This window comes from Pristiophorus japonicus, chromosome 15 (assembly GCF_044704955.1).
Source record: "Pristiophorus japonicus isolate sPriJap1 chromosome 15, sPriJap1.hap1, whole genome shotgun sequence".
NCBI classification, from domain to species: domain Eukaryota; kingdom Metazoa; phylum Chordata; class Chondrichthyes; family Pristiophoridae; genus Pristiophorus; species Pristiophorus japonicus.
Window position 1 is genome coordinate 94,834,543 of NC_091991.1, and position 14,260 is coordinate 94,848,802.

The window sequence follows — 14,260 nt, forward strand, 5'->3', positions numbered from 1 at the left end:
TCCCTCAATAGCAAGAATGTCCTTCCTCAGATTAAGAGACCAAAACTGTACACAATATTCAAAGTGTGGGCTCACCAAGGCCCTGTAGAACTGCAGTATGGCCCCCCTGCTCCTATACTCAAATCCTCTCGCTGTGAAGGCCAACATGTCATTTGCCTTCTTCACCGCCTGCTGTACCTGCATGCCAACTTTCAATGACTGATGTACCATGACACCCAGGTCTCGTTGCATCTCCACTTTTCCTAATCTGTCACCATTCAGATAATATTCTGCCTTCGTGTTTTTGCCACCAAAGTGGATAACCTCACATTTATCTACATTATACTGCATCTGTCATGCATTTGCCCACTCACCTAACCTGTCCAAGTCACACAGGATGCCTCTTAGCATCCTCCTCACAGCTCACACTGCCACCCATCGTAGTGTCATCTGCAAGCCTGGAGATATTATATTTAATTCCTTTGTCTAAATCATTAATGTATATTGTAAATAGCTGGGGTCCCAGCACTGAACCTTGTGATACCCCACTAGTCACTGCCTGCCATTCTGAAAAGGACCCATTTATTCCTACTCTTTGCTTCCTGTCTGCCAACCAGTTCTCTATCCACATCAATACATTACTCCCAATACCATGCGCTTTGATTTTTCACACTAATCTCTTGTATGGGACCTTGTCAAAAGCCTTTTGAAATTCCAAATACACCACATCCACTGGTTCTCCCTTGTCCACTCTACTAGTTACATCCTCAAAAAATTCTAGAAGATTTGTCAAGCGTGATTTCCCTTTCATAAATCCATGCTAACTTGGACCGATCCTGACACTGCTTTCCAAATGCGTTGCTATTACTTCTTTACTAATTGATTGCAACATTTTCCCCACTACCGATGACAGGCTAATCGGTCTATAATTCCCTGTTTTCTCTCTCCCTTTTTTAAAAAGTGGGGTTACATTAGTTACCCTCCAGTCCATAGGAATTGATCCAGAGGCTATAGAATATTGGAAAATGACCACCAATGCATCCACTATTTCTAGGGCCACTTCCTTAAGTACTCAGGGATGCAGACTATCAGGCCCTGAGAATTTATAGGCCTTCAATCAAATGAGACACCATGGATGAATAAAGCCATAAAGGAAAAATTGAAACTAAGGAAAGAGGCATACATGAAGTATATAGACAGCAGGTGAATATGTGATAAGGAAAATAATGAAGAGATTAGGAGAGAAGTCAAAAAACAATTTGGAAGGCAAAGAGGAACTATAAATTAAATTATCAAGGAACATAAAACAAAATAGTAAAATATTTTGCAGGCATATCAACAAAAAAAATGAAGTTTGAGATGGGAATAGGGCCATTAAGTGATGGACTGGATAATGCTACAGGTAGTGATAGAGAGATGGCAGAATTATTAAGAGCAGCAGCAGGAGTAGGCCATACGGCCCCTCGAGCCTGCTCCGCCATTTAATCCGATCATGGACTCAGGTCCACTTCCCTGCCCGCTCTCCATAACCCCTTATTCCCTTATCGGTTAAGAAACTGTCTATTTCTGCCTTAAATTTATTCAATGTCCCAGCTTCCACAGCTCTCTGAGGCAGCGAATTCCACAGATCCACAATGCTCTCAGTTTTAAATGGGCGGCCCCTTATTCTAAGATCATGCCCTCTAGTTCTAGTCTCCCCTATCAGTGGAAACATCCTCTCTGCATCCACCTTGTCAAGCCCCCTCATAATCTTATACGTTTCGATAAGATCACCTCTCATTCTTCTGAATTCCAATGAGTAGAGGCCCAACCTACTTAACCTTTCCTCATAAGTCAACCTCCTCATTTCCAGAATCAACCTTGTGAATCTGCTCTGAACTGCCTCCAAAGCAAGTATATCCTTTCGTAAATATGGAAACCAAAAATGCACGCAGTATCCCAGGTATCGTCTCATCAATACCCTGTAAAGCTGTAGTAAGGCTTCTCTGCTTTTATACTCCATCCCCTTTGCAATAAAGGTCAAGATACCATTGGCCTTCCTGATCACTTGCTGTACCTGCATACTATCCTTTTGTGTTTCATGCACAAGTACCCCATGTCCCACTGTACTGCAACACTTTTCAATCTTTCTCCATTTAAATAATAACTTGCTCTTTGATTTTTTTTCTGCCAAAGCGCATAACCTCACACTTTCCAACATTATACTCCATCTGCCAAATTTCTGACCACTCACTTAGCCTGTCTATGTCCTTTTGCAGATTTTTTTGTGTCCTCCTCACACATTGCTTTTCCTCCCATCTTTGTATCGTCAGCAAACTTGGCTACGTTACACTCCTTTCCTCCAAGTAGTTAATATAGATTGTAAATAGTGATCCCTGCGGCACCCCACTGGTTACTGATTGTCAGCCCGAGAATAAACCATTTATCCCGACTCTCTGTTTTCTGTTCGTTAGCCAAACTAATATATTACCCGCAACCCCGTGAACTTTTATTTTGTGCAGTAACCTTTTTTTGTGGCACCTTGTCAAATGCCTTCTGGAAATCCAAATACACCACATCCACTGTTTCCCCGTTATCCACCCTGCACGTTACATCCTCAAAGAATTCCAGCAAATTTGTCAAACATGACTTCCCCTTCATGAATCCATGCTGACTCTGCCTGACTGAATTTTGCTTTTCCAAATGTCCTGCTACTGCTTCTTTAATAATGGACTCCAACATCTTCTCAACCACAGATATTAGGCTAACTGGTCTATAGTTTCCTGCTTTTTGTCAGCCTCCTTTTTTAAACAGGGGCGTTACATTTTGTACTTTTCCAAACCGCTGGGACCGCCCCAGAAACCAGGGAATTTTGGTAAATTACAACCAATGCATCTACAATCTCTGCCGCTACTTCTCCTAATAATAATAAATAATAATAACTTGTATTTATATTGCACCTTTAACGTAGTAAAACGTCTCAAGGCGCTTCACAACAATTTTACAACACGTTAAATATTGACAAGGGAGGGAAAGAGAGAAAAAGCCAGAGAAGGAAGTGTAAAAGAGGTAAAAGGCTCAGGTCTGAAGCAGCAGCCAAAATGCACAGGCAGATAGACACAGGCGAAAAAACTAAATAAAAGAAATTCAAATTACATTGTAAGTAATAAAAATATTAAATAATCACTTTGCCTCAGTATTTACCAGGCAGATAGAACAGGTGGACATGACATTGGATCATGAGATTAGTAATGAAATAACTGCAATTATTAAATAAACTGATCAAACTGAAAGAGGAAAAAAAACCCTGGTCTGGATGGATAACATCCACGCATTTTAAAAGAATCTAGGGAAGAGATTGCAGAGGCATTACTATAAATATTTAATAATTCATTAGAAAAGGTGTAGTGCCAGAGGACTGACGGATAGCTAACATAATACCTATATTTAAGAAAGGAGATAGAACATGTTCAGGGAACTACAGACCAGTTAGCTTAATATCGGTGGTAGGAAAAATAATAGAATCCCGACTAAAGGAGAAAATAGAAGAACATCTAGAAACCCAAAATATAATAATGAATAGTCAGCATGGATTTCAAAAGGGAAAGTCTAGCTTGACCATGATAATGAAGAAAAAAGCTGTGGACTGCAGGAACATATCAATGTACTAGTCAGGTGGGCAGAACAGTGGCAAATGGAATTCAATCCGGATAAGTGTGAGGTAATGTGGAACCAACCATGGAGCAGGCTACCTTAGATCTAGTACTGTGTAATGAGGCGGGATTAATAAATGATCTCATAGTAAAGGATCCTCTCGGAATGAGTGACCATAATATGGTTGAATTTCAAATTCAGTTGGAGGGAGAGAAAGTTGGTTCTCAAACCAGGGTCCTAAGCTTAAACAAAGGAGACTACAAAGGTATGAAGGCAGAGTTGGCTAAAGTGGACTGGGAAAATAGACTAAAGTATGGGATGGTTGAAGAGCAGTGGCAGATATTTTAGGAGATATTTCATAACTCAGAACAAAAATATATCCCAATGAGAAGGAAAGATTGTAAGAGAAGGGGTAAACATCCGTGGCTAGCTAAGGAAATAAGGGAGGGTATCAAATTAAAAACAAAGGCAGACAATGTGGCCAAGACTAGTGGGAGGACAGCTGATTGGGAAACTTTTAAAAGCCAGCAGAGAACAACTAAAAAAATGATTGAGAGGGAAGATAGATTATGAAAGTAAACTAGCACGAAATATAAAAACAGATAGTAAGAGTTTCCATAGGTACATAAAAAGGAAAAGAGTGGCTAAAGTAAATGTTGGCCCCCTGGTGGATGAGACTGGGGAATTAATAATGGACAACAGGGAAATGGCAGAGATGTTGAACAAATATTTTGTATCGAACTTCACAGTAGAAGACACTAAAAACATCCCAATAGTCACCAATGAAGTAGTACTAGGTAAAATAATGGGACTAAAGGCAGACAAGTTCCCCGGACCTGATGCCTTACACCCTAGGGTCTTAAGAGAAGTGGCTGTAGAGATAGTGGATGCATTAATCTACCATAAATTCCCTAGATTCTGGGGTGGTCCCAGCAGATTGGAAAACCGCAAATGTAACGCTTCTATTTAAAAAGGGATGCAGACAAAAAGTAGGAAACTATAGACCAGTTAGCCTAACATCTGTCGTTCGGAAAATGCTGGAGTCCATTATTAAGGATGCATTAGAGGGCCATTTGGTAAAGCATGATTCAATCAAGCAGAGTCAGAATGGTTTTATGAAAGGGAAATCATGTTTGACAAATTTGCTGGAGTTCTTTGAGGATGTAACGAGCGGGGTGGATAAGGGGGAACCAGTGGATGTGGTGTATTTGGATTTCCAGAGGGCATTCGATAAGGTGCCACATAAAAGGTTACTGCACAAGATAAAAGCTCATGGGATTGGTGGTAATATATTAGCATGAATAGAGGATTGGCTAACTAACAGAAAACAGAGAGTCGAGATAAATGGGTCATTTTCTGGTCGGCAAACAAAGATTAGTGAGGTGCCACAGGGATTGGTGCCTCAACTATTTCCAATTTATATTAATGACTTGGATGAAGGGACCGAGTGTACTGTAGCCAAGTTTGTGATGATACAAAGATGGGTGAGAAAGCAAATTGTGAGGAGGACACAAAAAATCTGCAAAGGGATATAGACAGGCTAAGTGAGTGGGCAAATATTTGGCAGACAGAGTAAAATGTGGGAAAATGTGAGGTTATCCACTTTGGCAGAAATAATAGAAAAGCAAATTATAATTTAAATGGAGAAAAATTGCAAAATGCTGCAGTACAGAGAGACCTGGGGGTACATGTGCATGAAACACAAAAAGTTAGTAGGCAGGTACAGCAAGTGATCAGGAAGGCAAATGGAATGTTGGCCTTTATTGCAAGGGGGATAGAGTATAAAAGTAGGGAAGTCCTGCTACAACTGTACAGGCTATTGGTGAGGCCACACCTTGAGTACTGCATTCAGTTTTGGTCTCCGTATTTAAGGAAGGATATACTTGCGTTGGAGGTTCAGAGAAGGTTCACTAGGTTGATTCCGGAGATGAGGGGGTTGACTTATGAGGATAGGTTGAGTAGGTTGGGCCTATATACATTGGAGTTCAGAAGAATGAGAGGTGATCTTATTGAAACTTATGAAGATAATGAGGGGTCTCGACAAGATGGATGCAGAGAGGATATTTCCACTCATAGGGGAAACTAAAACTCGGGGGCATAGTTTTAGAATAAGGGGCCGCCCATTTAAAACTGAGATGAGGAGAAATTTCTTCTCTCAGAAGGTTGTAAATCTGTGGAATTCTCTGCCCCAGAGAGCTGTGGAGGCTGGGTCATTGAATATATTTAAGGCGGAGATAGACAGATTTTTGAGCGATAAGGGAGTCAATGGTTATGGGGAGCGGGCAGGGAAGTGGAGCTGAGTCTATGATCAGATCAGCCATGATCTTATTGAATGGTGGAGCAGGCTCAAGGAGCCAAATGGCCTACTCCTGCTCCTATTTCTTATGTTCTTATGTTCTTCTTTGGGGAGGTCTAACAAGGTAAGGGAGTGCACATTAAATGGTGTGACACTGAAAAGTGTAGAGGATCAAAGGGACCTTGGAGTGCAGGTCCACAGATCCCTAAAGGTAGCAAGCCAGGTAGATAAGTTGGTTATGAAGTCATATGGAATACTTGCCTTTATTAGTTGAGGCATGGAATACAAGAGCAAGGAGGTTATGCTTGAAGTGTATAAAAAACTGGCTAGGCCGCAGCTGGAGTACGGTGTACAGTTCTGGTCACTCAAGGTTATTAGAAATGGGCCGAGGGCGGTACTGTGGGTAGGTGGGCTCGATGGGCTGTGGGGGTACTGTGGATAGGTGATAGGTGGGCATGGGCCGAAGGGGTACTGTGGGTAGGTGGGCTCGATGGGCTGTGGGGGTACTGTGGGTAGGTGGGCTCGATGGGCCGAGGGGGCTACTGTGTATAGGTGGGCTGGATGCACAAAAGGACTTCTACTGTCTGAAACTATTACTATAGGAAAAATTTGAACCCCACCTGCTGAAAAGATTTAAATTCAATGCCTATATTGCTAAACATGTAACACAAATGACTGAGAATAAATGAAACTGACCTATACGTTCCGTCCGCTTTCTTCCTCTCCTAGATGCAGACACAGAACTTTGTAGCAACACCACAGCTGACCAGCAACCTAAAAAAAAGAAACGAGAAGGTAAAAATAGCTCTGCATTCTCCTGCTTTACTAGGAATTAACCTTGCCTCTCCACAACTTGCAGAATGAAACTCATTTCCTCCCCTGTTGTTCTGGGTCAAACGTCAGTGTCTGACACTCCCACTGTCAGCTGTGGCTCAGTGGGTAGCACACTGGCCTCTGAGTCAGATGGTTGTGGGATCAAGGATCTTGGCACATAAACCTAGGCTGACACTCCCAGTGCAGTGCTGAGGATGTGCTGCACTGTTGAAGGTGCCGTCTTTCGGATGAGACGTTAAACCAAGGCCCCGTCTGCTCTCTCAGATGGACATAAAAGAACACTTGGCACTATTTCAAAGAAGAGCAGGGGAGTTATTCCTCAATCAAAAGCAGATTATCACATTGCTGTTTGTGGGAACTTATTTGTGCGCAAATTGGCTGCAGCGTTTCCCACATTACAACAGTGACTACACTCCAAAAGTACTTCACTGTCTGTAAAGTGCTTTGAGATGTCCAGTGGTTGTGAAAGATGCTGTATAAATCCAAGTCTTTTTCTTTCTTTTTCCTCTACTCATCTTCTGGATCATTCTCTGCTGACCGATATGAACATATGAACAAAGACAGACAGGAAAAGGCTCTGGTCCACCCAGCCTGTCCCATACATTCCCCATCACACCCAAACCCATGGTGTGTACTTTGCTCCTCTGCTATCTACAGGGTCAGTTATCAGCTTCTCACTGATTCCACAACTGTGTACACAGGGTCAGAGGGGACAGGGGTCACTCTGTACACCGGGTCAGTGGGGCCATCATCATCATAGCAGTCCCTTGGAGTCAAAGATGACTTGCTTCCACCATAAAAGTGAGTTCTCAGGTAACTGAGGAGTCCAATGCGGGACCTACAGTCTATCACAGGTGGGGCAGACAGTGGTTGAAGGAAAGGGTGGTCGGGGAGCCTGGGTTGACGCACGCTCCTTCCGCTGCCTGCCCTTGTTTTCTGCATGCTCTCGGCGATGAGACTCAAGGTGCTCAGCGCCATCCCGGATGCTCTTCCTCCACTTAGGACGGTCGTGGGCCAGGGATTCCCAGGAGTTGCTGGGTTTGTTGCACTTTGTCAAGGAGGCTTTCAGGGTGTCCAGTGGGGTCAGGGGTCACTGTGTACACAGGGTCAGTGGGGACAGGGGTCACTGTGTACACAGGGTCAGTGGGGTCAGGGGTCACTACACAGGGTCAGTGGGGTCAGGGGTCACTGTGTACACAGGGTCAGTGGGGTCAGGGGTCACTGTGTACACAGGGTCAGTGTGGCCAGGGGCTATGCTCTTTTATACATCATATTTTGCCTTTATCACAACTGCCTGTCATAGATTAGACCAACGTTCCCTATTGGCTGAGCAGTCGTGCATCTCGCTGCCAATTCCGCACAGCCCGGGACCGACTTTTTCTGTTAAGTTTCGAAAAAATGCAAAGCTGTGACTGGACAAGGCATCCCCTTAAAAGGGCCACACACCAAAAAAAAATAAAGAGGGAATACTGGATAAGACCTCATGACACTTCTATTCCTAAATCCTTTGAAGACAATCAGAAGATCCATTTCGGCCTCCTCCTGAGGACCCCACCATGTTTCTAGTGTCATTCCGCAGGGCTCAGTTCTAAGTCCCTTGCTTTTTGTGATATACATCAATGATCTAGACTTGAATATAGGGGGTATGAAGTTTGCAGATGATACTAAAATTGGCTGTGTGGTTGTTAATGAAGAAGAAAGCTGCGAACTGCAGGAAGATATCAATCAACTGGTCAGATGGGCAGAACAGTGGCAAATGGAATTTAATCCAGAGAAGTGTGAGGTAATGCATTTTGGGAGGGCTAACAAGGAAAGGGTATACACATTAAATGGTAGGACACTGAGAAGTGTAGAGGAACAAAGGGACCTTGGAGTGCAGGTCCACAGATCCCTAAAAAGTAGCAGGCCACGTAGATAAGGTGGTTAAGAAGGCATACAGAATACTTGCCTTTATTAGCCGAGGCATAGAATACAAGAGCAGGGGGGTGAACTGTATAAAACACTGGTTAGGCTACAGCTGGAGCACTACGAGGATGTTGCCGGGAGTGGAGAATCTAAGATATGAGGACAGATTGGACAGGCTAGGTTTGTTTTCCTTGGAAAAGAGGAGGCTGAGGGGAGACCTCATTGAGGTGTATAATATTATGAAGGGCCTAAATATAGTGGATAGAAAGGGCCTATTTCTCTTAGTAGAGGGGTCAACAACCAGGGGCATAAATTTAAAGTAATTGGTAGAAGGTTTAGAGGGGATTTGAGGGGAAATGTCTTCGCCCAGAGGGTGGTGGGGGTCTGGAACTCACTGCCTGAAAGGGTGGTAGAGGCAGAACCCTTACCACATTTAAAAAGTACTTGGATGTGCACTTGAAGTGCCGTAACTTGCAGGGTTACAGACCTAGAGCTCGAAAGTGGGATTAGGCTGGATAGCCTCTTGTTGGCCGGCATGGACACAATGGCCTAAAATGGCCTCCTTCCGTGCTTTAAACTTTTATGATTCTATGATATGATTACTGAAACCGGTCTTCAGCCAATTTGATTCACTCCACGTGATATCAAGAAATGGCTGAGCGCACTGGATACAGCAAAGGCTATGGGCCCCGACAACATCCTGGCTATTGTGCTGAAGACTTGTGCTCCAGAACAAGCTGTGCCTCTAGCCAAGCTGTTCCAGTACAGGTACAACACTGGCATCTACCCGACTGTGTGGAAAACTGCCCAGGTATGTCCTGTCCACAAAAAGCAGAACAAATCCATTCCAGCCAATTACCATCTGATCAGTCTACTCGCCATCATCAGCAAAGTGATGGAAGGTGTCGTCAACAGTGCTATCAAGCGACACCTACCAATAACCTGGAGGCATGGCGGCCCCGACCTGTGTGGGAACATCAGCGGCAGGTCGGGGCCTTAAAAGGAGCAGAGCTGCGCGCCCTGGAGCAGCGTGGCGGTTTACCACTCCAGGGAGCAGTGTGAGCTGGCGCAGAATAGGACGTCACCAATGTCCAGGTCGGTGATTGGAGCATAGGCAGGTACAGCAGGAGCGGTGAGGTCGGGGCGAAGGTGCGGCGGGAGATCGTGGAGTGACGTGATCAGGGCCCAGGAGGGGCGTGAGTTTAGGGCCCAGCGGCAGCACATGCCAGCTCACACTGCGATATGTGTGCGCACTAGGTCCGTGCAACAGAGCTTGGTTTCCAGTCATCTTGGTTAACCCTTGCCACTGGATCAAGACCTAGCTCTGTCAAGCCCGTATGGTGGCTGGAGTGCAACAGTCACCACACGTTAAAAAAATCCACGCACAGGCATCTTCCACCCTTCAATATGCAGTTCTGGACCTGGAATATTAGGTCCTTCATTGAAATACCTGTGAACTCATTGAACTCAACCCTTTTTGGCGTGGAAGCAAGTCATCCTCGATTCGAGGGACCGCCTAAGAAGAAGAAGGTGGTTCCAGAACTGGACTTCTCTTGTTTTCTACAGGCCAAACAGGTCTGCACTACCTCTTGATTCCCCCTGCTGGTTTCTGCAAGGGACCTCACTGCAGCACAGCCAGTTGCCCAGAGATTCCCTTTCCCCTCAGAGCAGGCCTCAGATATTGGGCTGGTTTCTGCTTTGTAACAGGTCCAATCCTAATGACCACTCCTTACAATGCCTAACTCTTTGGCTCTTGCCCATGCAACCTCAGATTTTCTTTCCCCACCCTCCCCCCAATCCCCATTCATGCCTGTTGCATGGTTCCGAGTCCCTTACTGCCATATATTATTAGCCATTTCCAGGTCCTGCCCTACTCTTTCCTTTTCTTCTCCCCATCCAAAATGTCCTTTTTCATCTCCCCCTCTTGCAGCACCATGCCTCACTTGATTCTTGCTTCCATAATACTATGCCTTTGCCTCTTCTCTCCTGACTTGTCCCTGTCCCAGCCCCTCACCCACTCTGTAGTTTCACACCATCTCCTCCCATGCTCTCTACATACGAAAAATCTTCCTTGACTTCCCTGCCACTCAACTGCTTCCCTCTCAAATCACCTCCATGCCCACATTCTAGTCGAACTCCCTTGCTACATCCCTCTGCCTCTCCTTTTCTCTCTCCACTTTTAAAAACCTCAACACTTATCTCCCTGACCAAGCTTTCAGTCATTCCTTCTACCCTCACTCTCCATGTCTCGGCCTCTATTTCCACTGTGATGTCATCCATTTTGGATCCAAGAAAGACAAATTGTAATATTTTCTCAATGATGAGACACGAGAAACTGTGGAGGAGCAAAGGAATTTGAATATCCAGCTACACATATTACTAAAATCTGGTGTACAAGTACAAAAAGTAATCAAAAAAATCTCATGAACTGTTGTTCTTCGTCTCAAGGGGGCAGGAATACAAAGGAGAGGAAGTGATGCTTCAGTTGTACAGAGCCTTGGTCAGACCTCAACTGGAGTATTGCATTGAATTTTGGGTACTAAACCTCAAGAAAGATATATTGGCCTTGAAGGGGATGCAGTGTAGATTCACCAGAATGATACATGGGCTTAAAGGGTTAAATTATGAGGAATTACCTGACATATGAATATATAATAAATAGGAGCTAGAGTAGGTCATTTGGCCTTTTGAAAGCCTGCTCCGCCATTCAACAAGATTATGGTTGATCTTCTACCTCAATTCCACCTTCCCGCAGTATCCTTATATCTCTTAATTTCCTTAGTTCCCAAAAGTTTATCGTCCTCTGTCTTGACTATACTCAACGACTGAGCATCCACAGCACTCTGAGGTAGAGAATTCCAAAGATTCACAACCTTTTTGAGTGAAGAAATGTCTCCTCGTCTCTGTCCTAAATGGCCGACCCCTTATTTTGAGACTGTGACCCCATGTTCTAGATTCCCCAGTAGGAGAAATATTTTCTCAGCATTAGCCCTATCAAGTCCCTTAAAACTTTTATGTGTTTCAATTGCATAACCTCTCATTCTTCTAAACTCTAGGGAATATAGGCCTAGTTTACTCAATCTCTCCTTGTAGAGCAATCCCCTCATCCCAGGAAGCAGTTTAGTGAACCTTTGTTGCACTCCCTCAAAAGCATGTATGTCTTTCCTTAGGTAAGGAGACCAGAACTGTACACAGTACTCCAGGTTTGGCCTCACCAATGTCCTGTATAATTGTAGTAATACTTCTTTACTCTTGTACTCTAACTCCTTTATAACAAAAGCAACATACCATTTGCTTTCCTAATTGCTTGCTGTACCTGCATGTTAACTTTCTGTGATTCATGTACAGGACACAAGTCCCCATGAATGCAAACATTTCCCAGTCTCTCAACATTCAAAATATATTCTGCTTTTTTGTTTTTCCTGCCAAAGTGGATAACTTCATACTTCCCCACATTGTATTCCATTTGCCATGTTCCTGCCCACTCGGTCAACCTGTCCATATCTCTTTGTGTCCTCCTCACAGCTCACTTTCCCATCTAACTTTGCATCATCAACAAACTTGGATACATTACACTCAGTCCCTTCATCTAGAACATAAGAATATAAGAATTAGGAACAGGAGTAGGCCATCTAGCCCCTCGAGCCTGCTCCGCCACTCAACAAGATCATGGCTGATCTGGCTGTGGACTCAGCTCCACTTACCTGCCCGTTCCCCATAACCCTTAATTCCCTTATTGGTTAAAAATCTATCTATCTGTGATTTGAATACATTCAATGAGCTAGCCTCAACTGCTTCCCTGGGCAGAGAATTCCACAGATTCACAACCCTCTGAGAGAAGAAATTCCTTCCCACCTCGGTTTTAAATTGGCTCCCCCGTATTTTGAGGCTGTGCCCCCTAGTTCTAGTCTCCCCGACCAGTGGAAACAACCTCTCTGCCTCTATCTTGTCTATCCCTTTCATCTAAATCATTGATACAGATTGTAAATAGCTGAGGCCCAAGCACCGATCTTTGCGGTACCCCACTAGTTACAGTCTGCCAACCTGAAAATGTCCGGTTTATTCCTATTCTGTTTTCTATCCATTAACCAATCCTCAATCCATGCTAATATACTACGCCGAATCCCATGAGTTTTAATTTTGTATAATAACCTCTTGTGTGGCACCTTATTGAATGTCTTCTGAAAATCCAAATACAGCATTCACTGGTCCCCCCTATCCAAGCTACTAGTTACATCTCTAACAGATTTGTCAAACATGATTTCCCTTTCATAAAATCACGTTGACTCTGCCTAATCATATTACGATTTTCTAAGTGCTCTGTTACCATGTCCCTCATAATAGATTCTAGCATTTTGCTTATTAATGATGTCAGACTAACTGGCCTAAAGTTCCTCATTTCTTCTCTTCCTCCTTTCTTAAATAGCGGGGCTACCTTCCAATCCTTGGGGGCTGTTCTAGAATCTAGGGAATTCTGGAAAATTAATACCAGTGCATCCACTATCTGTGCAGCTACCTCTTCTAAAACACTAGGATGCAGGTTGTCAACTCCAGGGGATTTGTTGCCACTTAGTCCAACTAATTTCTCCAGTACTGTGTCTTTGCTTATACTGATTTATTTCAGTTCCTCATTCTCTCTAGATTCTTGGTTCTCCACTATTTCCTGGATGTTTTTTGTGTCTTCTACCGTGAAGACAGATGCAAAGTATTTGTTTAATGTCTCTTTTCATTATTGCCCATTATAATTTCTCCTGCCTCTGCCTCTAATGGGCCCAAGCTTACTTTCACTAATCTCTTCCTATTTACATATCTAGAGAAACGTTTACAATCTGTTTTTATGGGCTAGAACCTCCACTTTTTTTGCATGCTTAACACCCATTTCAGGCCCATTTTACCGCTGAAATGACGTATAATGCCCTTATATCGCCCATTTAGCCACAAAATGGAAATTGACGGGCATTTTTCAGAAACTTATCGGTGAGCGTTACTTTCCCCATGTGCTTAACGCTGAGAAAAAATAATACCGCCCGCCCACTTTTTTTGGGCAGAATCATCAGAATGGGCAAAATCAACGCCCATGAGATCGCCCAGCGTCACTTTCACCCACAATCGCCCACAATATCGCTCGCCCAAAAAAACGCCCACAAAAAGTGGAACTAACCGGAACTAATCACAACGTTATTGACGCCATGTTCTGCATCACATGTCGCGTCCTTTAAAAGGCTGCTGTGCTTCAACCTTGGGGGAGTTCAGATGTATTCTGGAGGTCTTTGGAGTTGATGTGAACATCTGTACAAACATCTTGACCATGCTATGACCGATTGGATTTGAATCGTTGTCTTCGTCGGGGCATTCATTGTTTGTGACCAATCGGTGGGAAACAGAGAGCTACTGCAATGGGGCTTGTCCTTTCTCACCCTCTCTTGATGACCAATTACATGCAGCAGACTTGAGATCGGCGAAGGTACACTCAACAGCATTGTGTGCCCAATGTAAGACGTGCCAGACTGATGAGGAGGACCAGATGTTACACCCCCCGCAAGTACAGGGAGAAGCAGTCTTACCTCAACTTGCCTGGCACCACCTGCCTTCGGAGACTGTGCTTCCACAAAG

The 14,260-nt window shown here is 44.0% G+C and overlaps 1 long non-coding RNA gene across 1 annotated transcript in view; it reads left to right on the forward strand.

Annotated features, from left to right (window-relative positions):
* Positions 1-14,260, forward strand: part of LOC139281593 (uncharacterized) — a 32,482-nt gene that overhangs the window by 5,777 nt on the left and 12,445 nt on the right. The window contains exon 2 of the long non-coding RNA XR_011596892.1: positions 6,638-6,703. This is a non-coding gene — a long non-coding RNA (uncharacterized lncRNA). The remainder of the gene's footprint in view (positions 1-6,637; positions 6,704-14,260) is intronic.